The sequence below is a fragment of the Anser brachyrhynchus genome (assembly GCF_964034855.1).
Source record: "Anser brachyrhynchus genome assembly, chromosome: 7".
Taxonomy (NCBI): Eukaryota; Metazoa; Chordata; class Aves; order Anseriformes; family Anatidae; genus Anser; species Anser brachyrhynchus.
In genome coordinates, this window is record NC_137701.1 from 22,248,033 (window position 1) to 22,274,378 (window position 26,346).

Here is a 26,346-nt window from a genome sequence, read left to right on the forward strand (position 1 = left end):
AAACCACAGCTATCTCATGATCATGTCACTGTTTGCATCTCCTCAGTGCTCTTATGCAGCACTTTTCTTTCCAGAAGAACTTGCAAGGCATTTTAGTGAACTGAATTCTTCCTTGAATCTACAGAGATGTAACTGTCTCATTTATGTCTGGTTCTGATGAGGTACCGCCACATACCAATCTGATCACTACAGTTAATTGTTTAATATAAACCAACTCGATCTCCATATACTTTTTGTAAACGATTTATGTTCCTTTTTCTATTTTTTTTGTCTTGCAGACTCAAATCAGTCTGTCTGACCTGCAGATGGTGTATTTCTGTATAGCTTAACTTACATTATAGCATTTTCGCCTGTATTGCTTTTCTACAAGTGTCTTTCTGCTGTGTATCTTCTTTTAAATATTCTATTAAGTTCCTTAGTCTGTCCAATTAAAAATATTTCTAAAAGTTTAATGTACTAGTTGGGACATGCAGTTATTGGGAAGCTTCCATTTACAGTTACAGCTGGACAGTAGTATATTTCCAGCTAGACCCTCTCATTGCAGTATGCTTGTCTGATCATCTGTTACCATCTAGCAGTACCTGAATTCTGCCATGGGAACTTGGTAGTTCATACCTGTTCTTCAGTGAGGACAATACTCAAACTCCTTTATCAAGCAAAGTAAAATGTTCTCTTCTATTTAAGTATAATGCATTTTATTCTGCAAACGTATCAGTTAATTAATCAATTGCAGTTAATACATATTTAATTGTGCATCTTCAGGTTGGTGAACAGTCAAAAACTGTCATACAAGCAGCATATATCTTTAGCAGTTACCCTCGTTCAGCTTTGGCAGGCAAATTTTTTGTGTTTAAATTCTAGCTGTTTTATATGGCTGCACATTCGAGCATTTTTGCTGAACTATTCATAGAATTTAAGACTTTAAGGAGAGGCCATGATGGTCATTTTCTCTGATGTCTTGTATAACACAAGCCATAGTTTCTACATGAGCATCTCAGTTAGAAAACCAGACATTTATAATTGGCCCATTTCTTTCTCTCTCCTTTTTTTTTTTTTTTTTTAACTTGAAGGCTGCTATTCCAGCAACCTAAAAATAAAAATGCTCTGTAGCTGCAGTGTCCCTGTACTTCCATGAAATGTACTGAATGCTCTAAAAGGCATGGAAATAACTAGTGGCCTTGAGGATGTGTATAGAAACAAAACTTTCTGTACTGTACACTTTTTTTTTCATTAAAAAAATAATTTCAAGCATTAGTTCCTTTTCATTTCAGATCATAAATTGTTAGGAACTGTTGACATTCAAATTACTGGTTTCAAAAAGAGTTGCAAGGGTGTAACATTGTAAGTAGAATATTTGCAACCGACCATAATGCAATAATAAGATATGTTACGCAGGTTGTAATCTTTTACATTGTTAGAAGCATGGACAAAAATTTGATACTGTATTTCCTTTGGGCTTCTCTACACTCTTTGGACTTCAAGCATGTGTCCTTTCTGCTTTTGGCAGTACAAACGTGAATGGAATCGATGTATTGATGACAACAGCAAACAATCTGTGTTTTTGGATTGTTTTATCACTAGTAGCAATTATAACAGAAAAGAATTCAACTATTCCTATTATTAGGGATTAATTACTGAAAATTGCTAACAGCAAAACGGCATTAAGAAGTGTTAAATACACATATATGTGGTTTGCTGAAATGTTTGCTTCAGCCACAAACTGCAGTCACATCAGGATAGGTGTGTATTTCCCCTCTTCACCTTAGTGGGAAGTTCTGAAGCCAAATCATCATGTACCTGAATGGCATTATAGACTCTGACTTGGCACAGCACTAGAATTTGAATTAGGCACTTTGGCAGAAGATCTTAGACAACTCTTGTGGCCCTTCCGTTGATACTTTGACAAGTCTGATGTCATTCTCAACCTCATCCTTACCCTGTGCTGCGTGTCTCTTAAATTCCCAATTTTGCATTTATGCTAAGGACACAGGTAAGAAAAAAAAACAATGTGTTTTGTATTGTAATACTACTAATAATAAAAACTATTTTGGTATGTTTTGCATGATCCAAGTTATCAAACCGTTACTGAGCAGCGAGTACACATTTATTTAACTGAAATCTGTACATACTCCAAATTGATGAAAGATGTAATAGTCAAAAAGTGAAAACCTAGCTATTTATGTGGTATAAAGTGTAAAATTTAGTTCTTTATGTGGTATTTTATTAATTCTGTGATGAATTTAAAAGCTTTAGTATTCCTTTTAAATTTCTGCTACTATTAAAATTAAGATTTTTTTTATTTCTTGCAACTTATGCTGTATTAATAGACGTAAAGGATTTTATAAATTATTTTGTTAAAGAATTGTATGTACCTAATAAGGATCACTTACTCTTCAGCAAAGAAGCACTCATTTGCAAAATTTACTGCAGTTGAATATAAAGATCTGAGATGACTGATGCTGGCAAGAGCATGCTCAAGTTATCTTTTTCTACTTGGAAAAAAGGGCGTAGATGCCAGGCATTGAATTTTGGGTACTATAATACAGAGGACACAATGAATACTGCTATAATTATCCAGAGGGACAAACACAGTGGGATTAATGATGCTTATTTTAACTAGACGGTAGGTAATAGTTTTTGAGCAAGCTATTTGGAGTCTCCAAGCCTTCCAAAGTTGTTTTCTTCCCAAGCAAGCGAGCAGCCCAGTGAGTCAGTGAGGTGTTACACAGGAAAACATTTTCCTTTTTCCTTCAGAAACAAAACAACATCAATAATAATAATAAAAAACCTACCCCCCCCCCCCCTTTTGAGACAGGGCATGAGTTGTTATGACAAATACAGCTTGTGAGACAATCAAATCCAACTGCTTTTTCTGATACTAATTCTCAAAAGAACTGAGCCAGCTAATTTAAAAGCTCAACTTTAAGTGATATCTGGTAGTTTTTGTGCTTTCTCTGAAAATGTGAGGATGAATTACTCTTCCCCTTAAAACCTAATTTATGATAGATGCAGTCTTCTGACCGCATGCTCCCTGTTTTTTCCTGGTCTGGTGAGCTTGACTAGAATCTGATCTGCATTGTGGCTAATCAGGATGCTTCGCTTCACCTCCCTTTTGTCAGCATACAAAAGCTCAAGTCAGAAAAGCTTTCAGAGGTAATCAATCCAGAAAAAATAGATCAGCAAAAGGAAAACATTGTGAATAAATATTTCATTGCACTGTGTAAGCCTGTTGTTTTAAATAGTAAAACAAACAGCTTAGTCTGTTTTCTTTATGTATTTTAATTATTCATTTATTTTGAATACAGACTATATGTATGTGTTTGGGATGACTCATTCAGTATTTGGGAGCATACAAGTTCCTTGACCACATGATGTCTGGTAACAAGGCTTTGCAGAGTGCAATGATATGTCATCTCCATGTATTAATGTACTCTCCTGAGGGCATAGTTTTCTGTTAAGAATTATTATGGCTACAGCAATTTGCCCCCCACTTTATAGAAATTAGATATTGCCATTGGGCTTGGCAACAGCAGGACTCCCCTAGGATATACAGTCCTGCCATCCTAGGTACTATAGGAGATGTTTGAAACAGCTTTTCCCCTGGTTAACGCTGCTAGGAATGTCAATCTGAAATTGGGAATAATCTTTATAAAGCAGGGTTATACTGAAAAAGGCAAACAGCAAAGACACATGCACACACTGACTGTCTGATATTCAATGTAGGTGTTTCTGTGGCCTCTGGGAGATTATTGTGTGGGTGTAGAACATAGTGGAGCATATGTTTTCCAAGAATTTAAAAGCAAAATGTCATGCAGCTCGTGCCCTCAAAGCAGTGAAGTCTACCCGTGACAGTAGCAACTATCTGAAAGTAAAAATTTGGATGAAAGTGATTATTAATGCGTATAGAACTGCAGCTTGCGATTATTGGCTAGCTGCTCAACAAGAGGGAGACAGAGCCTCTGGCTGTACAGAGACAGAAGGTCTAAGTTAAGACTTCTCCTTTTTGGTGATCTAGAGGAAAATACCAGGTAGATGCATGCACATTTTCCTTTCCTGTGTTTTTGTGAGGTGGGTTGAACACTTTCACAATGTTCATATCAGTAAGCTGCTAGGCATAAGTAAATCCACAGTGAACTGCAGGCTTTTATGTCATGAATCTGAGCTAAGAATAATTAAAATGAGTTGCCCTGTACCCACACAATGCAGAATAAGAACTCCAAAGGTAGCATTTTTCTAAAGCTTTTCCTGTTTTATAAGTTCAATGTGTATTTTAAACAGATGTTTTACCTTTTGCCTAAACTTTTAGTGAAATAATGACTTTTTTTCATTGAGTTGGATCTTTGAGCAGTTATTTATTCATTGATCATAATTTTAAGACTTATTCCCATGCTGTTTCCCCACCTTATTGTGAGCTCTTTTAGATTATTACTGAATGAAGGAGAGGTATTTCTGGTTTTATTTCTGGGAAAGAACCTCAAATGATTAAATCTCATTTTTCTCTCTGTGCCCATTTCATGTCTCTTGATAATTTTATATTATAACTATAGTAATTGCAGACAGGCTAGGAACATGTACAAACTCATTGGAATTTGAAAATTTACTCCAACTGTGCAACTATATGTGTCTAAAACATAGATAAAATAGAGACTAACATTTTTTTTGTCTTCTGGAGGTACATTTCAATTAATGTTGCGTTGCTGCTAACAAAACACTTGTAGAAACTCTTGTAGAATTCAAGTATAAAGTTGCGTATATTCCTGTAGTTCCTTTTTACATATCCTCATTAAATTCATTTACTTATTTGGAAATTCCATTTGTTTCTAGAAATCATTAAGAAAATGCTTTAATTGAAAGGGGAGGATGATAGAAAAATACCTCCATTATACGTTCCTAGAAGAAGATGGAATGTTTCACACATCCATGCTAGCTGACCCAGAAAAATTCTAACTAAACCCTGCATAACTTTTTAAGCAGCTCAAAACCTAAATTACTGTTTTTATTTTGGCAAGAGGTAGAGCTATTTAATTTACTCTGCAAACATTTTCAAAGGATAATTTTATCTACTGAATTTAAAGGTTATAGTGGCTATATTTTCAGTGTCTTTGGAAGATTCAGCTTTGGCTTTGTGGTGTTCCAGTCCAGCTGTTTTTCTGTTTTTGTTTTGCTTTAGGATGCCTGATCAAAGAATAGTATTATTGGGTCAGGACAGAGGTCCTGCATATGGAGTATGCATACACCTGTAGAATTCGTGCTTCAGGGTGAAGTGTTCTACCTTCTCTAAATGTCTTTGATACAAAATAAAAGATTTTCTTGTTGCCTACAGGTGTGAATTGGCACATATATTTTTTTTCACATATTACAAATAGGTCCTCAAGGCCACTTTAGAAACATTTGCTTACTTGCTGAGTGGGTAGAAATAGGATTTTATGGTCATTTGGGAGCTCTCCAAATATTTTAATTTTCAAGCGACTTAGTCACCCAAGAAGCGATAAGAGCTGTTCTGTTCAGTAATACCATATTTCTGGCTTCATCTGCTTTCATTTTACTAAACGTTATTGTAATGTGAGTCATGATCTACATTCAATGTTAAATTCAGTTTCTTAAGAAAGCATATTCCTCCTTTTACACAAGTAGTTGTTTTAGGTGCCACATATGACTGGACTCCTTACAGAAAGTCAGCAGACTCTACTTTGGCGGAAGATATCCTAGCAGGTGCTTTCAGCATGGTTTGAATTTCAGCAAGGACAAATTCTCTGCAGACAAAGCAGTCTAAATACACAGTATAGATTTCTATTATTCCAAATGTGCAATATGCTACTATAGTTTTGTTTTAACACATCTGATGGGATTTAACTATTAAGAATGCTGAGGGACCAACTTGATGGATTAATATCGGAAATTACCCCCGAGGTTTAAAAATAAATAAATAAATAAATGAAAATTCAACAACTTAATTGACTTCCACAAACATACTTTTTTTTCAAGCTATATTGTTTATATTATGCTATATTGTTTATATTATGTAACCATATGATACCATATTCTCAACTTTAACTACCACTTTTTCTGCTCCTTTTTGTGTTGTGATACTGAGGGACATCATATTTTCGCATATAACTATTTTTTGAGCCAGTGACTGTTCAGGGATAGTTCCTACTCCCACTAACTTTCTTGTATTGTGCAAGGGTTGGTAACAAATAGTGTCATGTCAGCAGCATGCCTAAAAATAACTGAAAGACACTGAGCAGTGGAAATCATTATTCTTTTCCTTTTCTTATATCTCCTTAAGATATTACTACAATAAGTTATTGTGTGTTGAAAAAAAAGAAATAATCTGGAAATACAATGCACTGTTTTCTATTATTACCCCAATAGAAAATTATTTCTTCTCCCCTTTTGGCATTCACAGTGTAGTTTGATGGTGGGCACTCCTAAGGAGCTTGCAATGTTGTAAATAGTACAATGAGTAAATGAGTTTTCAGTGAGCATTCTAGGGTGCCCACCTGTACTCTGCTGCTTTAACTCATGAACAGTTACTAAGAATATCTGATAGAGTTAGGTTTACTTAGGAGGAGATCAGATCATGATTGGATTGTGAGCATTTGAAGATGAGTAATTCTGTCTGTGAAGTTGTTAAAAACTTCCTGTTGCCTGCCCTGTTGCTTTGCACATCAGGATTCTTTCATAACTTCTGCAAGGGCAAGAGTGAGACTTTTCATATATTAACACATTATTGGAAGCCAGAAATTGATAGTGAACAGAGCAGTTTATGCTGTAACTACATGAGGTGGAATCTAGAGCTTAAAAATTTCATATTCTATATCCCCTTGTCTATGTCTACTTATTAGTTCCCAAACAGTTTTACGTCGTGCCTGAGGACTTTGATCCATGCTGTGTAGCACCTTGTGTGCTACTTCAAGGCTAGAAGGGCACTGTTTTGCACTGCTCTAGAAATACACTTGGTATGTCACACACAGTGTATTTTCCCAGTGGTGCCCATCCTAAGCTTTTCGTAACAGCTGTAGTTTCTATCCTGTGCTGTTCCCATCTTCCTCCATTTTACTTCCAGGTGTAGCCCAGTACATTCAGCTAGGAACTGATCCAAGATCATTCAAGTCCCAGTGCATCAGCACAACTCATCCTGCCTCCTTAAACTTATCACAACTGCGCCACAACTCTGTGCTTCAATTAATTCATTTTTAAAAACAGGTACTGTACACCATAGAGTGAAGTTGAGGTTTAATACCTTATTTATTGATGATTGTATGTTGTTATAAGTTGCAATAGTTACTTCCTTTTTTTTTTCCAGAGAGCAATTTCATCTCCAATACGTGTAAAGTATTATTCAAATAGCTATGTACTCCATTTAAACCACTTGTAAACAAACAACCAACAACAACAACTAATAGGAGAGAGCATTCCTTCAGACAAGAGACATTTATGACAGAAGTAATAATTTTCAACAGATGTATATTTTAGGGCAGTGTAGACTTCCACAAAGGTTATCCAACTCATAAAAGAAACCTGATTCCATGCTGTTTTTGTAGGTGGCTTGAAATGTTTCACCTCTGTTTTCATGCTTTCAGGGTTAATTATAATGTCTCAGATAGTCTTTTCAATATTTTAAAACTTCTTTAAAATGTTAAGTACATGAAAGATCATACTTTACATTACTACAGTGTTCTCAGGAAAAGCCTTTTGTTTAGAGAAAATTAGGCATAATCAGGTACTGACTGTAGGCTATCCATAATAAGTGTTACTTGAAACTACAATACACATTGGAAATTCATTCATTGTGTTAATAGCAAACTGAAAACTAGATATAAAATGAAAAAAATCTGTTGCTATTGTCAGTCCAGATTTTTTTTTTTTTAATTAATGAGTCAATTTGAATATCTAAAGCAAGAACAAGAACTTTTTTTTTTTTTTTTCTCCCCTGGAGAATTAAAGATATTAGCTGAAAATCTCCAGGGCATTGTTGCAATCTTGCTGCTCAGGGGACATAGAAAGTTTTGTAGTGGGGACCTCTCTGGCTATCTAGAGCCGCTGACTTCACAAAAAGCTTGCTACAAGCTCTGAGCTGGCCTACAGAAATTTGGGCAAACATTGGTAATTCTGCCATATTAACTTCTTAACAAGTGTTTAACAAATGTTTTAACTAGGCTTATGGAATTGTTGAAGGAATCACAGAAAGTTTTTCATAATGGTGCATTTAAAGATGCATGAAAATTCTTGTTAAAAAAAAAAGGACGATGTAAATCATCAAATGAAAACAATAGCTTAACAAAGATGAAATATCCAACAAATTATGTATTATGCCTATATTTGATTTGAAATGCATTTATATGATAGATATTTTAATATACTTTCCAGGAAAGGGAATGACTCTTTTAAAAAATGCCTGGAATGTCCTAAGGAGCATTATTGTAAAATGTTATCTTCTTGAAGCATCATTACCTAGCTGCAAAAATGCAATTACTGCATTTTTAATATTTGGAAGATTTCCTATATACATTCGGGGAGAACTTTCTTTTTCAGGCAAAATTGTGGACGATTTCCTTCAGTACTAAAAGAAATTGAGATTTCAGTAATAATGGGATTAGATCAAGACTGCATTTGTCAGAAATGGCCAACATTCCACACTCTCAAGTTCCTGGGTGCTTCTGTGACATTGGAGGTTATTGCCTGAGAAAGCCTGGCCACCTTACTAACACTGCCTTTTTTTTCCCCAGATCCTTGCCTGATTGAGAGGGTAGCTTTACCACAGAAGATTTTGTGGAGAAATGGTCAGATCATTCACTTGCAGAGAATTTGAACATTTCGTCCTTGTTTCATTCAAAATGCTCTGTTAAACTTCTGTAGTATGGCTGAACAGTAATATTCATTTGAAAGTCTGGGTTTTATTTTTTTTTATTATTATTTTAATTTAAGTAAAATTCACTTTCCCCTTCATGATACAATCAAATGTAAGAAAAAGAAAGGCGGATATTTTTAGAACCAAACTTGCATGTTTGGGGTTTGTTTTAATAAAAGGTAGGCTGTTTTAGAATTTGAGCATGCTTTCAGTAATTGTAGAAGCATAGACTAGGTAGCATTGAATTAAAATGTCAGCTTTGTCTTCTCCTTAGCAATCAGATTCATTAAAGGATCCAGAGAGATTGACCGAAGGAAATAAAAAGAAGTAACCTAGAGAGTAACACCATAAAAATGGCAGTCCTGATGCTGTGAGTACAAAGCCTGTGAGTAGAGCTGCAGAAAAAGAAATGGAGGCAAACACAGCCCATAAAGAAGTAAGATAACCAGAAAACATATTTTTCTATTGACTGTGCCATGCTAAACCTAAAGAGCAATAAACTATTTTTTTTTCCAGGAGTATTAACTGTGATATAAAGAAGAAAGTAGTACTGCGTGATTTGATAAATGTAAATATGTTTAGTGAGAAAAAGAATAGTAATGAACAGTAGTATAGTAGGCTGTTTTTTTGGTTTGTTTATTTATATCCTATCACTGATAGGATATACTAAGGCAATATCAAATACAATGTGTTTGGTGCTGGATGCTCTTTTTCCTTTGGGGTAGGGAATGGTGGGAGTGGAAGAGAATGTAGGTGGATGACTTGTCAGTACTTGTCAGTACTTAACTGTAAACCTATTGTAAACATCAGTAAAAAGAAATTGTCCTTGACCTTCTGTACATTTTCATTTAATCTTTTTGCAGGAGAAATGGTAGGAGGGAGCAACACGGAGAATAGAAATGAAGGGGAAGGATAACAGAAGAGTAGGTGGTATATTTCACAGATGTTAATTGAGAAACTAGATTTCTTTTTTCCTGTTTCAGACACTAAACTGAAGCATGACTTTGACTTTGGGCAAGTCAGCTAATATTTTGAGCTTTATTATGCAGGAGTATGTATCTTGAGGATCATTTGTCTCTAGGCAGAAGGCCTAGGAGATGTAAAAACGTTAAAATTCTTATTTGTAAACAGTTTAAACTGGAGTCTCTCCACTGGCTGCCCTTGTGGATTGAAATGACCCTCTTCTAGGTTCTGTTTCAGCAAGGTCCTGAATCACACTACTGTCTTCAAGAAATTGTTAATTTTAATGGGTTCATGCCTAAAATTAGAGGTGTCCCCAGATGAGTGGCTGAATGACAGCCTCAGTAAGGGTAGTAGCCTGGACACAGATTCTTTCAGTATTGGCAAATATTAGATTCCTAACATATTACCAGTGAGTTAAATCACAAAGTGCGTTTGACTACCATAATCTCTAATGTCCAAAGTAGTATATGAGCTAATTTTGAAGTGTTAAAGAGCCTCAGGATTTAGTGAATCACTTTTTTAATAGTTAACTTCTTAGAATTAAAACATTTGGTTCTACTTAGCATGAAAATAAATAAATTAATTAAAAACAAGGAGAAAATAATACCAAAACCCAATACTATTCAAACACACTTTGTAATTTGTATTTGTGACAATAGCAGCAAAGAGAAAAAGATTGTCAGAAATAAAAGACACAATGAGAAGTGTTGAGTAAAATTTTAAAAGCTGTGTCAGACTGAGAAAATCTGAAAATCCTGTACTTGACGCTTAATGATCTAATATTAACTCTAGTATTAGAATTAATTTTGCAATATATTTGTGATATTACTAGAAAAAGTCTCTGTTCATCTCCCCAGGATCTGCATTACTATGGCAGCTTTCTCTGTTATGCTTATGGAACTGTTCTAACTTGTAAGAGATCCAAATTTGGCTGAGGAGAAATAAACAGATACAGTCTGCAAATACTGTGTTTGTGACTTTTAGAGAAGGTTGCAGAAAAAGGAGAATATCTGATCAATCGCCCCATCCCAAACTAGCCACGTGACATCATTGCTTCTGGTATGTCTGGGCTTGACAAATGTCTATCTGATAATTGTCTATTACTATTCAAGTATCTTCAAAATTTTCAAGATAGAGAGATAAGCAACACAGGATGTTTAACAAAGTGACCCTATTTTGTAATATATAGAATAACTGAGAAAGTGACATGAGACAAGTGCCTTCAATATGCTTCAGTTTTTCTTAAAGGTTTGACTTTTTTCAGGTGTTAAAACTTCAACCTTTTACTCACAAAACAACAGAATTGAGGCTTTGCTTGGCATTGGCTAAACAGACCAAACTCGGAAAGTAAAAGCATAGTAGCAAGGATCCATGTCTGACTTTATGGTACATGATCCTAATTTTTAAAGATCCTAATTTTTATTTTTTTAATCTGTCTGCATATAGACAAATGATCACAGTGAACCAGCTGCTGCTTTTATGTACCTCTCTCCATCCTCTAATAAATCATGTGTCTGCTGCTCAGAACCGTTGGGTAACCAAAAGAAATTTTCTAGGTCTAGGAAGAAGACTTGTCCAGGTATGTGAGATGGTTCTGACTTGTGTAATAACAGTAGCTCGAAGCCCCTAGGTTAGCTATTTTGCCACTTAGCATCCCAAGATTCCTTAACAACATCAGTACTCATCTGTGTTTTGCACCCTAGAAAGCTCAATACACAGAAAGTCTAAGAAAATGTCTTAGTTTTGTCCCTTGACAGTGGGGAAAAAATGAAACATTATTTTTTCTTACATTAAAAAGTTTATACTTCAAACTCAACATACAAACATCTTTTAATGACTGAAGAAAATATTAGGACTCAAAGCTTAAATTTCTTTAACTTAGAAGATAATACTATGTCATTGGGCCCACCAGAAACTATGAAGCTGTCTTGTGTGTTTACTTTTCCCCCTCACTACTCACCTTATTTATTTAGCTAAATTCACAACAGAAAATTTTCATTCTGGATGTATTTATTTAAATACCAAGGAAGAAATACGAGTTCACATGTACTTTTAGTACTATTTCTGTCCTGTTGGCTAGTGGGCTTAAAATGGTTGGGATAGGAAGAAATAACTATGTTTTTGTCCTTTAAGTCTCCACTGTGAATCTTTTGCAGAGCAAAGCAAAGAATAATTTTAATCTAAATAGCAAGGCCTATGTTGAAAATATTACTCTTGCTGTTAGGTTTGATGCACATGGATAATTCTTCTTCTCAATGTACACTTGGAGACATTTGATCCTTCCTAAGCTCACTGTCTCCTCATAGCTACCAGTGTGAATAAATTATAGATAGAATAAGAATTTGAATGAATACCAGTCTGGCTTTGCTAAAAACCCTACATATTTTTCCATTATTCCTCTTTTCTTCTTATCCCTCTTCTACTTGCACCAAATGTTTTGTAAAGAACCTTCCTATCAAGCTCCCATACATTCTGCTTAGTGATTGGATTTGAGTAGGATATAACTTAAAGGGAAAGAGTCCCAGGCTCACTCACTTTGTAAGATCACTAGAGGTTTGGGGATCGACATCACACATTTTGTGGAAAAGTGTTCAGGCATGGTTATCAAAGCCATCACTGGCAATTCAGACCCAGCACACTTTGCACAATTTGAACTTAGATATATAATAATACAAGAACAAAAACAAACAGGTGTAAAAGATTACTGGCTTTCCAGACAGAGAAGAAAACCTTCCCAAAAGAGGTAAAGTACCATTGATGTGGTGATGGTTATCTGAAAAAATGGTTATGGCTAATCTGAACTTTTGGTGACCTGTTTATAAACAAGTTTTTGATGCTTTTGTTTAAAATCACAAACTCCAGATAATCTATATAGCTATAGTGAAACACTTCTAAACTGCTGAACATACAATGATAATGTTGCAATGTATAGTATAAGCTTTATTTTCCAATATGTAGACATCCAAGTATTTTTTCCAAATCACTCTCAAACAGCTACATAGTAGAATAAAATATGTACAATTGGCATGAAAGAATCAATTTCAGATATTGAGAATGTAATTTAACGGAAAAAGTCTTTCTGAACGAGGAAAGCTATTCCTCCGCTCTGTTAGAGAACAGTTAATGAGGGACAGCTAGCAGCAGTCAGTGATTTGTAAGTGAACATGCCAGTGAAAGCTGTTTATATAGTTGCTGCTTTTTAATAAAATTAAAAGAGCCCTGTAGTGACAGTTTATAGAAGACAGCTCTTCTCTGAAACAAGCAAATAATTTTCATAAAATGTAAAGTTCTTTTTGCAAGCTTAGGAATTGTTCATGTTTGAGAGTGAACTCATGAGAGAGATTTTGATGATGTTGAGCTTTTTTTAGTAAACATTACAGAATTCTTGTCATCCAAGCATCATTTGTTTATTGTTTCTGTGCTAATTTTGCCGAGTCCAACACAGAAATTCTTATGTTCAAGATAATCAACATTTAAATAGTGTCTTGGTTTGAGTGTTCTTAAGTGATCCTCTGGTAAGATCAGATCATGGTTAGCTCAGATTGTGAAGGTGATGTTTTTCCAACAGGCTTTTGAATTGAGTATTTAAGATCGTAAGATATTCAGGTGCATGAGGTTCTTCTTAGTGTGCTACTTCATCCAAGTATGTGGTACCGTACTACTGAATCTTGAGTAGCCTAGGATTCATGTCTGGTTTTCTAGATGGGTCTGGTGCTGCTTGTAATACTTAACTTCATTTTAACTTGCAGTCTGCATTCTGAATTTTCAAGATGCAGAAAATTTTAAGCAGAATATCTGGCAGAGATGAGGGAAGGTTATCCTATTATCAGTTTTACTCACATTCTGACTAAATAAAAGATGCAACACAGTGTTACTGACATAATTTGTGACACAGATACATACTCCCCCAATACTTAAAAAAGAAAGTCCCATTTGCTTCAGTTCCAAACAGAATGCTTAGGAGTGAGAATCTTCATGTGAACACAGAAATAAGGGAGAATAATGCTCCTGGGTGTCCCAAGGATTTTCTCAAACAACATACAGCAGAAAAACAAAATTGAGAACTTCATAGTGTAAATGTGTTCTTTTGAGAATTGGCTTATAGCAGGAATGTTTGCTGGGAGGCTCTAAATCTGTTTTACTCATCAGCTTATGAAAAGCAATGGTATTTAAAAAGCCCAACTGGCTTTTAAAGATATGTGAGGGCAGAAAATCAATTTGTGAATCATGATAAGTAATGGTAAGTACCAGCTGCCTGGGACTTTGGTGGAACTTCAGTCTTTTTTTTTTTTTTTAACCTATGATAACAACAGGGAGGGTGATCTCAGGTTCACCCTTTCAATTGATTTCCTCGAGTTAGGTATCCATAAAAAACAGAAAGAGCACTTAACTTCTTCCCACTTTGGCTGTGAAAAGTTAATCCAAACAGATTAGTCTTACACTTCTCCTACAGTGAATGTACTTAATATGACAATAAGCTGAAGCACATCTAATCAAATTGAAATAAAATTATTGTTACTAAATGATAGTGTTTATAACCAATTTTTAAATGGGATGTTAATTTAACATAAAATGCAGGCAGAGTTCCCCTTGGAGAAGGGTCAGAGATGATGTTTTTCTGCTTTATTCACCATCACAGGAAGAGTGTCAAAATTCAATCATCCTTTTGTTTTATTGGTAGCCAAAAGTCCATTAGCCCTGGTCAGGCTGGATGGAAGATGAAACATGCCAGCTTTTTTATCTCTCTGTTCATACTTCTTGCAAGTAAAAGCATAAAATAGGATTCTGTAAACCTCCTTGGATATCTTCTGTAAGAAGGCTGTCAGGGTTCTAGCATGGCTTTTTACAATTTCAGCTGCTCATCTACTCTATGTGATAGTTACAGTTACAAATTACTGTTTATATGTTTTCCTATTCTAGGTCATCTGTATGTGTACACATACACATTTTTTATACTGTTCTCTCTTGAAAAATCCAACATTTCACTGGGGGGAAAAGGCATTCAAGTCCCAATATAATGAGGCTGTTCAGATAAAAAAAATCTTTTTCACAGCTCTGGTACCTTTCTTCTAGATGACAGCACTGAACTTTATATCATTACTGATGTACTAGGGACAGGAACGACAGATACGTTAAGCAATGCTGCTGATGTTCAGCATAGTCAAACAGCATTGATTTATGGTTGCTCTGATGCTATTCAGCACTTGTTTTACAGTACAATAAATTTAGGATCCGTCAGTCTCTTCCATGTGGGATCAAAATTTTATCTAATTACTTTTGTTTAATTTTTCCTTAGGTGATTAAAACACAACTTAATAAACTTTACAGTTTGGACATTATTACCCGTGAAATATTACAGTTGCATTAATACTATCTTATGATAATTCTATATCCTCTTCCAGCCAAGATACTGAAGCATTTTGCAGTGAGATGAGTCTCACAAAACACCTTTAAAATATGCATGCAAATGCTTTTTACATGCAGAAAATGAAGTTACAGGGCTCATTTTAACCACAAACTCTGTCTCTTGGTGCCTTACAGGTTTCTCTGGTTTTGTTATTGTTCCTTTGTTGTTGTTTTCTTTTTCTAGTGTCTCATCTTTGGAGCGTATTCAGTGGAAGAGAATATGGGCATAAGGATCCAATAGTACAGAAACAACAGAAGATAAAGGACTTCAGTTGTTGTACAATACTAAGTAGTAAAGTTGAGTTAAGTTTAGGGTCATTTTTATTTTTAAGGATTTGTTCATTTGGTGGCCATGTTGTCATAGAGAGTAAACAATACAACTCTGCTGACATGGAAGAGAGGAATACTAGAATCATAGAATAATTAGGGTTGGAAAAGACCTCTAAGTTCATCTAGTCCAGCAATCTACCTGTCACCAATATTGTCCACTAAACCATGTCCCTAAGTACCACATCTACCCCTTCCTTAAACATCTCCAGGGACAGTGACTCCAACATCTCCCTGGGCAACCTGTTCCAATGCCTAACTACTCTTTCTGAGAAGAAATATTTCCTAATATCCAACCTGAACCTCCCCTGTCGCAACTTGAGGCCATTCCCTCTTGTCCTATCAAGTTATCTGCGAGAAGAGGCTGCCACCCACCTTGACACAACTTCCTTTCAAGTAGTTGTAGAGAGAAATAAGGCCTCCCCTGAGCCTCCTCTTCTCCAGACTAAACTATCACAGTTCGCTCGGCTACTCCTCATAAGACTCCTAAGTACCATCAGAGGAAGTAGCTCTGTCCATGTGGACTTGCTTCTGACTCTGCAACGCTGACTTCTGGAACACTCCACAGTGGGCCAAAGGGAAGAACACGCTGAAAAGTCTTTTCTGTCCCATTTATATCTCTAATGCCTTTTAGTATAATTTAGTAGTAGATTTATGTTTACTTAGTATTAGATTTCCATATTTACCAGGTGTGGAAAAGTGATCGAACTATTACTTATATAAGAACTGAAAACTATTTATCTGTGTTCAAAGAATCAACAGTTTCAGAAAATAGTTAAGCTTCTTCCAATCTTCAGGTCATAGCACAATCAATATTCAAAATGGATATTTATGTATAAATATATGAATACATAATTACAGAAACTTGTAGGTACATTCATTTGTGTATGTAGCTGAAGTATTACAAGAGAAGTATCACCTCGGTTTGTTGCTTTCAGATGTTTTTGACTGAGGTGTTTGAAATGCAGGTATCTTTGCACATGTTTAACAAAGAAAAACTGTTTGCAGTTTATCTAATTGAATATGAATAGATAAAAATGTTTTTTCTTCTCTCTCAAATCATCTCCTGAATACTCAAACAAATGAATAATCAAGAAAAATGGGAAATAAAAGGACAATGGATGAAATTCAGAACCTTCTTAAGTCAATGGAAATTATTACTGACTTCAATGAAGCCAATATTTTACCTGATGCATTGAAGTTCCAACCCTTATGAAAATGCAGTAGGTAGGTCATTAATCATAACCATGTAGAGTTACGCTAGTATAAAGCCATACATTAAATTTTGATATGAAAAGTTCTTGTTTTCTCTGTACCCAGGGGAGATTGCTGGTGATGGTACTCACACAAAAATGAAATTCAAATGGGGCATCTTATTCAAGATGGAAAATATATGCTGATTGCAGCAAGAAGTACTTGTATTTTTTTATTTTTTGAGAGAAATGTAGTCATGAAACATAGCCCAAGCCTGAGCCGACAAACATTCCCTTGGTGGCTTTACATTTTCTTCAGATGCCCTACAGCTCTTCTACCAGCAACCATTACTTCAAGGTTAAGACACATGCAATGCCAGATGTGAAATTAATATGGATGACTTGAAACAGAAAGGTTATTTTAAATTGCCACTGTTCACAAATATGTTGAATCTTTAAAATAAAAAGGGTGCATTTTTGAAAAAGAACTATGAAATGCCCTTAGTAATTTGGAAGCATTTCCTGCTGATAGCCAAAATACCACAAGTGAATATGAAATAATTTCTGAATCATTGGGTTTGTTCTTCATCTTCCTTTACAGATTTTTCAGGTACAAAATAGATGATTTTCAGTTTCAGAAAAAATACTTAAAATATGTTACTGGACCTTGACAGTGATTAACCTATTTCTGATGCTACTAAGCTATAAAGCCATGGGTGTGTGTGTGTGTGTGTGTAACAGGTGAAGTTAAAGGTTAACAGTAGTTTTTCTAAATGAATTTTCATATACTATTTTTCAAATGCAATTGCTTGCTTTTACTATTAAACAGATTCTTAGTATGATTATCAAAATTCATATGATTATTCAGGCTGATAGATTGAATTCTGAAAGATGTGCATGGGAGGTTTAGGTTGGATACTAGGAAGAACTTCTTTACTGAAGGGGTTGTTAGGCATTGGAATAGGCTGCCCAGGGAAGTGTTTGAGTCACCATCCCTGGAGGTCTTTAAATGATGTTTAGATGTAGAGCTTAGTGATATGGTTTAGTGAAGGACTTGTTAGTGTTAGGTCAGAGGTTGGACTCGGTGATCTTGGAGGTCTCTTCCAACCTAGATGATTCTGTGATTCTGTGATTATTTTTTTCCAAGCATAAGATAAGAGAAAAACTCAAATATGATTATACTTTGCAGGCTGAACAGTAATACACTGAAGAAAATATTTCTCCTATTAAACTGAGATGGGGAAAGTATACTGGGAATTTAAAAGGAAGTTCTTCATTCAGTTGTAACTACTTAAAGCATTCTACCTAACTTTTATAGCATTCATATATAATAGTCTAATTCACCAGAAAAATATTAAAGAAATGTACAAAATATGAATTGCGTTTTCTTGATATATCTTGAAACTGTTAGTTCACTTTTGAACTGTTGCCAAAAGCATAAGGAGACTATGTCAAACTATTCTGCGAAGGCAGTCAGAAAAGAAAATTGTAATCTGGTCTAACTATATGAAACTCTTCAAGGAGATATATAGTAAAATAAAACAGAATACTCAGTCTGAAAAAAATAGGTTTGGCTATTGGGCTGTCTCCAGATTTGTCTACAGTCTTCATCTCTTCACTTAAATACATTGTAAAAGTAGCTTTCAGGCTGAGGCACTGAAAAAGCTGACACAGCCAGAACAAAACTTGCTGAGTGATTCTACCATTTTAAAAGGATATTATGTATAATTTCCTACATCAAAGGAAGAAAAGTAGTCTTCTTCATTCTACCCCACTTCATTTGTGCAGTAATATGTGCAATAACTATTCAAATAATTGTTCTTTGTTTTCAATTTTTGTCCTGTAGTTTACATACCAGCATTTCTGCAGCTAACAAAATGGTTAAAAAGGCATGCTACCCTGCCTTCGTGATAAATGTAGACACAGGACTAGGACTCATACTACTGTCTAAAGTGCAAAATGCTCTGTCCATGAATCCACAGAGGTAGAAGACAACAGTTAAGAGAGTTTGAAAAGGTGGCAGCAGTGTTCCAGGATAGCAAGGCAGAAAATAAAGTGCCATCTAGTAGAAATAGTAAGAAGCAAGTAAGGTATATTAAAGTACCCGAAATAACCTGTGAACCTGTGGGACAAAAGTTCTCTTCATTATATTTAAATATGTAGGCTGTTTCTATCCTTTTTTTTTTTTTTTTTTAAATGCATATTCTCATGGAGTTTGTTCATGGCCATATGGACAAAATCAGGCAGAAATCACCATTTATATTTCTGTGCAGTTGACCCAGATGTGTTTCTGCTCTAGTCCAATTCAACTGCCTCTTTGTCATGCTGCTCAGACAGTATGTATATCCTGCCACTGCAGGACTGCCACCAAGCCATGCTCATCAATTGAACTCAGGGAAAGGCCTCTGAGATTTCAAAGTCTGCTGGCTTATCTGCAGAGCCAGCTTCAGGGGTTTGGTACAGTTCTTCAGTAATGTTACCCTCCTCTAACATATCAGCAAAATTGCTTTAAAATGTATTTTATTATTTACACATCTTTATGGGTGATCATAGGAAGTTAAGCAAAGATCTTGCAGTGTCACTGTTCTGAACCATGGCATTGCCTTCCTAAGAGAACTAGGGTAGTTTCCATAACATAGCATCTAGAAGCTCTCTCAATCTATAGATGTAGGAATTACAACATTAAAGCTACAGCATGAAAGAATGTTTTTTGTATTTTTTTCACTAATATGTTTCAAAATAGTCTCTTCTGAAATGTGCTTTCTGAGCTGTTGCTTGATGGTTCATTTTTTGGATTGCTCTCAAATACAAAATAGGCATCTGTGAGATATGCAATTAAAATGAGGACATTAATGGGGATTCATTCAAAGAAGGATTAGGAAGGGGATTCTAAATCTGACTATATAAATAAGGGCTACAAATGTAGCCCAATGCATTCATTAGTCTGATTGGTAGAAGTAATTTAGCAGTGAGCAGAGAAATGACATTGGAATTGTCTTATGTTGTGCAGTTTATCAGATTTATGCTAAAGAATTCCAGTTCTATCCACAGTGTCACCATGACTAATTCCATATTCCACTTACTGCACAGGAAAACAAAGCCCCTTTATAACTAACTGTGACGAACTGTATAAAACTATACTCTAAACTATAACTAACTCTAACCATACCTGCTATGTTGGTGCAATTGGCTTGAAGAAAGGACCTGTGAATATGCAGGCTTTGTTGAAAACCTGACTTTCTTTCTATCCCTCATTTATATATCACTGATATACTGATAGAAATAGGACAGAGTACGAACAATGTTAATGACTAATTCAACTAATGCTCTAATGGGTTTGGATTTCTTTTGTTCTGTCACATTATTTCACCACTGTGTGTGATCACACTATCTTCTCTGCAATGCTGGAGAATGTAGGCCACTTCCCTCCATCTCAGTCTTGCCTGCTTTGTCTCCCTGAAGTCATGCCATTAGTAAAAGGCAAGAACTTGTTGCAGCTGTATGTCAAAAGGACATTTCCAGTAGGGTTTATTTTGGTTTTTTTTTTTTGTTTTTTTTTTTTTTTAGAATACTGGAAGTAATGGAGATTAATAAATTAATGGTTTCTGTATTATCTTTGCCTTTGAATGAGAGGCAAACTTTAATTAAATATTCTCAAAAGTTTTATCCCATCTGCATGCTCTGGTGTCTAATAACTCTTGTGCACAGGCTCCCGTCTTTGCCTCACTGAGGGCACTAATAATACCTCTTCTTTCTGTATAGCTGTTAGTTGCCTGAAACTTTCAGACTGTTATTAGCTAACAGGTTTCTACTTCTGTCACATCAGGGTGAGATTACACGATGGGTTTAAACAATCAATGAGGGGAAGGCAAACAGAGAAGCAAAAATGCTAATGCAGATAATTATCGCATAGACTTATTTCTTAAGGCTATTAAGAAATACTGAAAACAAAGGTGCTAGCAATAAGCTTTCACACATATTTCCTTAACTTGTCCCTTACATATGATGATTGTTGAACTACCTTTTTTATGGAAACTTTGTTTTTGGTGTCTGTCATAATTTTTTCACATTTTCATCTTCTGGTGACCACAATAATCTTTTCTTAGCTTACTTTTTTGCTTAGGAAGCACTGAATTCTGATGTACCTATGAAGTTGTGAGTCCATGACTTAGGAAACACAGGTTTGAGAATTCTTTTCTCCCTACCCTATTCCTTCTTCAGTATAGAAAGAACTGCTCTTGGAGTAGGATGCTTTTGGGAAGGAATATGACTGTCATTTTTTTTTTCAGTGCCTTTTTTTTTTCTTTTTCAAGATTCAAGTTTTAAGTGTATTATAATTTTGGGGGGGTCTGTTTTATTTTTGGTTTTGATGATGCTATGTAAATAATATAATCATATGCATCTTAATTTATTTTTAGTCTTGTGTTCTCTGGGTGACACAGTCTTTATGCACTAAAACTTTCTTTCATCAATACTCTCAAACATGGAGGTTAACACTGTATGTCTTGTGTTGCTGGAGGCCCCAGTGATATCGCTAACAGCTGGAGGAGATAGGAAATGATGCTTTTAAACATTTGTTGTTGACAGCTCTGAAGAAAAAGTATCTGATGTGCTCTGTGGTCTTCCAAGATGTAGCAAAGTTGAGCAAATTCCCAATGCTACTTGTCCTACTGAAAACAAGGGTTTGCCTGAATAAGGAAGATGGAAGTATTTTTTCCAGCTATTCCCAGAATAAATTGAGACTAAGAGTACTGTGTTAAATGATGACAGAAAGAGCACTGCAATGTGAAAACTCCCCAATAACTAATGAACTTAGAAGAACAAGTTCCTCGTGTGCTCACTGAAGCAAACATTACATTGGTCTTCAGGTTACATGATGCTTCCCTGTGCTAGATAGAAATAACACCCTTGGGTCTATGAAGCTCAGTCATTTTGAACCAAAGTAAACTGGGCGTATAAAGGAAAATTTCTGTGTGAAGTAAATAATACTTGCACAAGCAAAATTTTTATCCTTTCCTTCTGCCCTTCTGCATGGATTTTGTGTTACTGCATTCAGTAGTAATAGAGAATGGAGAACAAACTAATTTTCTCCTTACTTCTCCAGTCTGGTAATAGTCTTTTGACAACACAGGATTACTATTTCCACTTCAACCAGCAGTGTTTTAGAACTACAGACCCCTCTTATATCTTAAAGCTTCTGCTGGGAAATCCTTGCTGCAGAGATTTTTTTTCTGTCTAGTTGTACCAGCATGAACGTATCCAATGGGAGGTCATGAAGTGAGGGATCTTCAAGTGAGTGGTGGTGTATTTCCCTGGTAGATGAGCACCATGACCTATATTTTCTCATTTTCATTTTTTATTATTCAACTGCTTTATACTAGGTAAGTCATGTGTATGCAAGTAATTTCTAAACCATGTGGGTTCTGCTGCCAGAATGCAAGTTATCCTTTTTGCCATAAAGTATTGTTTCTGCTCATGTGGGAGTTATCAATAGTTTCTGTAGCAAGTTCTTGACAAAATTCTACTGAAGACTGAGAGTTTTGTGAAATGTTTCTAAACATGCTTGCACATGTCCTGCTTGTATGGAAAGCCACCAGCATGAATATAATTCTTGTTTAAGTGTGCAGTGCACTGAAGTTACTGGAAATCTGTGTGTGTATGAGTATCAACACTCAAAAGTTTTAAAACAATTCTTTAAAATGTACGCATTCAAGCTGAGACCATATGCTAGCCTACATTTGTAACTGTTTTTCATAAGACCATATGCAGACTGACTGATATCCTGCTTAAAAAAAAAAAAAAAGACAAATACATCAGTACATCCTTGCACTTATATCTGGGTTATTATATACAGAATATTTTCTGTCAGGTTTATCATTCATTCTTGCACTCTGTTCTACAAGTATCTATATTTTTATTTTAGAAAGGTACTAGGGTACCTTCAGAAGGTCAGAGTGTTGAAATACTACTTCATTTCACAAATGTATGGCCGTCTGCTGCCATCTGTCTGCTCTGCAGTAGGCAGTCAATAGTGCACAATTAGATCTATGTATCAAATTGCAGCTGTTTTGTGCATTGCTGAAAGCTGTTAGATTTCTGCTTTCCTTGTTTGCCTCATTTCAGAGTGGTTTCTCTTGGTCTGCTTTTGCTCATTATTGGAAAGCAGATTGCAAGGCTGAAAGTTTGACAGATATAAACATATTCGGAATGGCAAATCAGCCCTAAAATCATTGAATAGGTATAGGTCTACCTTATCTACTTGAAAAGCATATGTTCCTGATTCTTAACTATCTTTTACCCCCCCAAATAATGCCACTCTTATTGTTTTTACAGAATCCAAGAAGAACCAGATTAATTTTATCTGTGCTGTCATTCTCTGTTGTGCTAGATACCATGATATTCCAATGTACTATATGAGATCTCAAAATATTAATTCATGCCAAAGCCTACAAAAGGCATTTTCTTCTCTCCCACCCAGCTCTCCATAAAAGACTCTGAGATTGAAAGTTATCGAATTGGGACTGACTAGCATCCTACTAATTCTGTGTATTAATGTCTGTTACACCTTATTATCATGACAAAGATTGTAAGGGGAGAAAGATATGGTACAACATTAATGTATTCTTTGCCATAATATGATGAGACTGGCACTGTAAGTGGTATAAATTTGTTCCATTTTCACTGCAGATCTTAATATTTCAGTCTTCCTAAGGTGCCATTTTGTAGATTTGAGGTTATGGTGGATGACCAAGTACACAATCAATATGAAATCTTCTATCTCATATCACCTCAATTTGACCATGCCATCATGAAGTAACAATTTTACAATTTTACATGAGACAAATGTATAATATGACATTTTCAAATTTGTTAATTTCAGTCTAGAAATTGTCAATATTCTCTTTAGGGTTTGTTACCTAATGTTTCATCATATTTTAGTGAATTCAAGCCTTTCTTTTTTAAAGAATATATATGTTCTGTAGGCAAAAATACTGTTTTTTATGCAGATGCATATGAGAGATTTTCATTTATATTACAAATTATTTAATCTGAAAAAAATTTACTCAAATACTAAACATCTACAAAGCTGCTAAAGAAAGTTGAGTATGACATGCCCATTTTTTTGTCTTTGTACCTAAAACATTCACAACTCCTGCTGATTAAAAGCAAAGATATGTTATTACAATAATAAGAAAGAATAACAATTACATTTTTTGAAATGGGAAAGCAATTTGACAAACTGTGCCTATATTTTCCATGTAGTCAGCCATTTCATGACAGTGAAACAAATCAAGAGAATATATCTTTTATAAATGCTGTTTTACGATTGTTTAAAAAATAATTTTCTTGGAGAAACAGCATTGTGCAGTTTACACATATGCAAGAACACTTGCAAAACCTTGTGATTAATAGAGGGTCATCATTTATATCAGAAAGTAGGAGAATGAATTCTAGTACTGTATCATAGTACCGTGAGGTAAAACCATATTTTTTCTGTTTTCAAGAATGTGTGCTGTTAATAGCATTTCAAAATTTATTATGCAGCCTGTTTTCTTTTTCTATTTTTTTAAATTCTGTTCTTTATGCTCTAAGCATCTTTTGATTCACTTATATATGCAAAAAAAGTTCATTAACTTAAAATTCAAACTGTAAGTGTTAAAATAGTAAAACAAAGAAAATTAGTACTTAAGGTATCTAAGATCTTACCAGTCATCATCCAGTCACTTGACCTGTCTGTGACAAAAGGAAATCTCTGTATATGATCTCTTTCAGAAAGTTTTTTTCTCCAAAAATTTAATTATGAAAAATGCTGAATATTATAGAGGGGAGAGTTACAATTTTGCTTCTTTTTGTGACTAGTTTTGCGTTGGGTATATTTGAACAAAAATTATTCTTCTTTCTGCAAATGATATCAGTAAATTTTCCAAGTACCTTGCACATCACTGTTTTAGAAGAATGTCACATAAGCAAGGTCAAATCTAGTGGTTTTGCTGATGTTGTTATTGTTTTCTTCAAGGTGGTTTACTTCCTTGAATTTATAACATAGGCATTATGAAAAAAATCACCACAGAGAACTAAAAACCTTGGGGAAAATTTTATCCAAGAGACTTAAAATGTATATTTTTTTATAATTTTCTATAAAACTTTTTATATAGATACCCACATTGTAATATACATAACACTATGTATGTTTCAAGAAAATCACATGAAATAAACAATTTCTTTCCTAGTTAGTTTGATTCAGAATGCAGCACCACTACCAACAATAGCTCAAGCAGTCACCTGAGTGCCTTCATTGTTTAAATATCTGCACATTCAATTTAACTCAGCATTAAAGTGTCCATTATTGGATGGTCTAATTTGGTTAAATGGAGAGTGGATGCTATGTATCCTGAATTGCTGGGTGAAAAATAAATAAAAAGAGGAAATATAATAATAAAAAAAAAAAGGTGGTAAATAATATGGCTCATAAGAAACTCCTTAATCCTATCTGCATCTATTGTAACAAACATGGCGATTATTCTCTGCCAATCTGAGCCACTGAGAATAAATTATGTTGTTTTCTGCAGTGACTGGGGACTTTTCCGTCATTCTAGGTCTTGTTTGGTGAATCTTTAGGTAGATTTGGCTGACAGAGTTCAAGAAGCATTTGGTCAGCAGTTGCAGATGTATGGTTTGATTTTTAGGTGGTCCTGTGTGCAGCCAGGAGTTGGACTCGATGACCCTTGTGGGTTCCTTCGAATTTGGGATATCCTATGATTTGAGCGTTCTAAGAAATGTATGGATTAGGAAGCAATATCCAGGTTGAACACGGAGTGGTGCTATGACATTAACTATTGCAATTCACTCTACTCCCTTAGAAACAGATTGTACCACCTGATAAAGCCCCTCAGATTTCACGTAGTGATTAGGTATTACAATTAGGATCCTAACACTTGTATGAAGTAGTAGTAATGACTTTATTATTGTTACAGAGTATGACTAAGACTTGGTCTGTGTAAAGACAGGGACCAAATAAGTAAATTAGCTGTAGTCTGTTCTCATTGTCTGCACGACTCTGGACTGAGGAGTTCCAGCCTAGGAAGGAATGTAGACCCCATTGCAGCAGATGGTATAACACGACATGAAAAACACCCCATCCGTGTGGGGGTGCTTTTGAATGACCTCTTTCAATTTAATGTAACAAATGACTTCATATGGCATTCTGTGTTTTAAGGAAATCCATTGGTTCTCTAATATGTGGTAATTCTTAAAAGCACTGCCATTGTGGGCCAACTCCATAATCATCCCTATCTGAAATATCAGGCCTGTCTTGCCCCAAAGACAAACCTGACTACCCCAGTCACCCTGGATATGGAAATATTCTGGATTTCAACATAGCCAAGGTGTTCAGAAAGCAATTGTACAGCTGCACTACAATGCTAACTAAGCGAGGAGAAGAAAAAAATTGGAACCAACTGAACATAGGAGAATGTGTGAGTGGGATGAGAGGGATACTTTTTAAGTTGATTTTTAATTCAACAGGGTCTTCTTGTCTTGTATTCACATTCTTGCATTTTTAAAAGGAAGATTGATTCCACCGATTATCTTTAAGAGCCAATT

At 35.1% G+C, this 26,346-nt stretch overlaps 1 protein-coding gene across 1 annotated transcript in view; it reads left to right on the forward strand.

Annotated features, from left to right (window-relative positions):
• The window catches only part of LOC308198554 (sodium channel protein type 2 subunit alpha-like), a 130,955-nt gene that overhangs the window by 23,976 nt on the left and 80,633 nt on the right, over positions 1 to 26,346 (forward strand). The window contains exons 4-7 of the mRNA XM_080601151.1: positions 7,070 to 7,209; positions 8,733 to 9,033; positions 9,129 to 10,876; positions 11,264 to 11,396. The gene's annotated coding sequence lies outside the window, so the exon portion shown is untranslated. The remainder of the gene's footprint in view (positions 1 to 7,069; positions 7,210 to 8,732; positions 9,034 to 9,128; positions 10,877 to 11,263; positions 11,397 to 26,346) is intronic.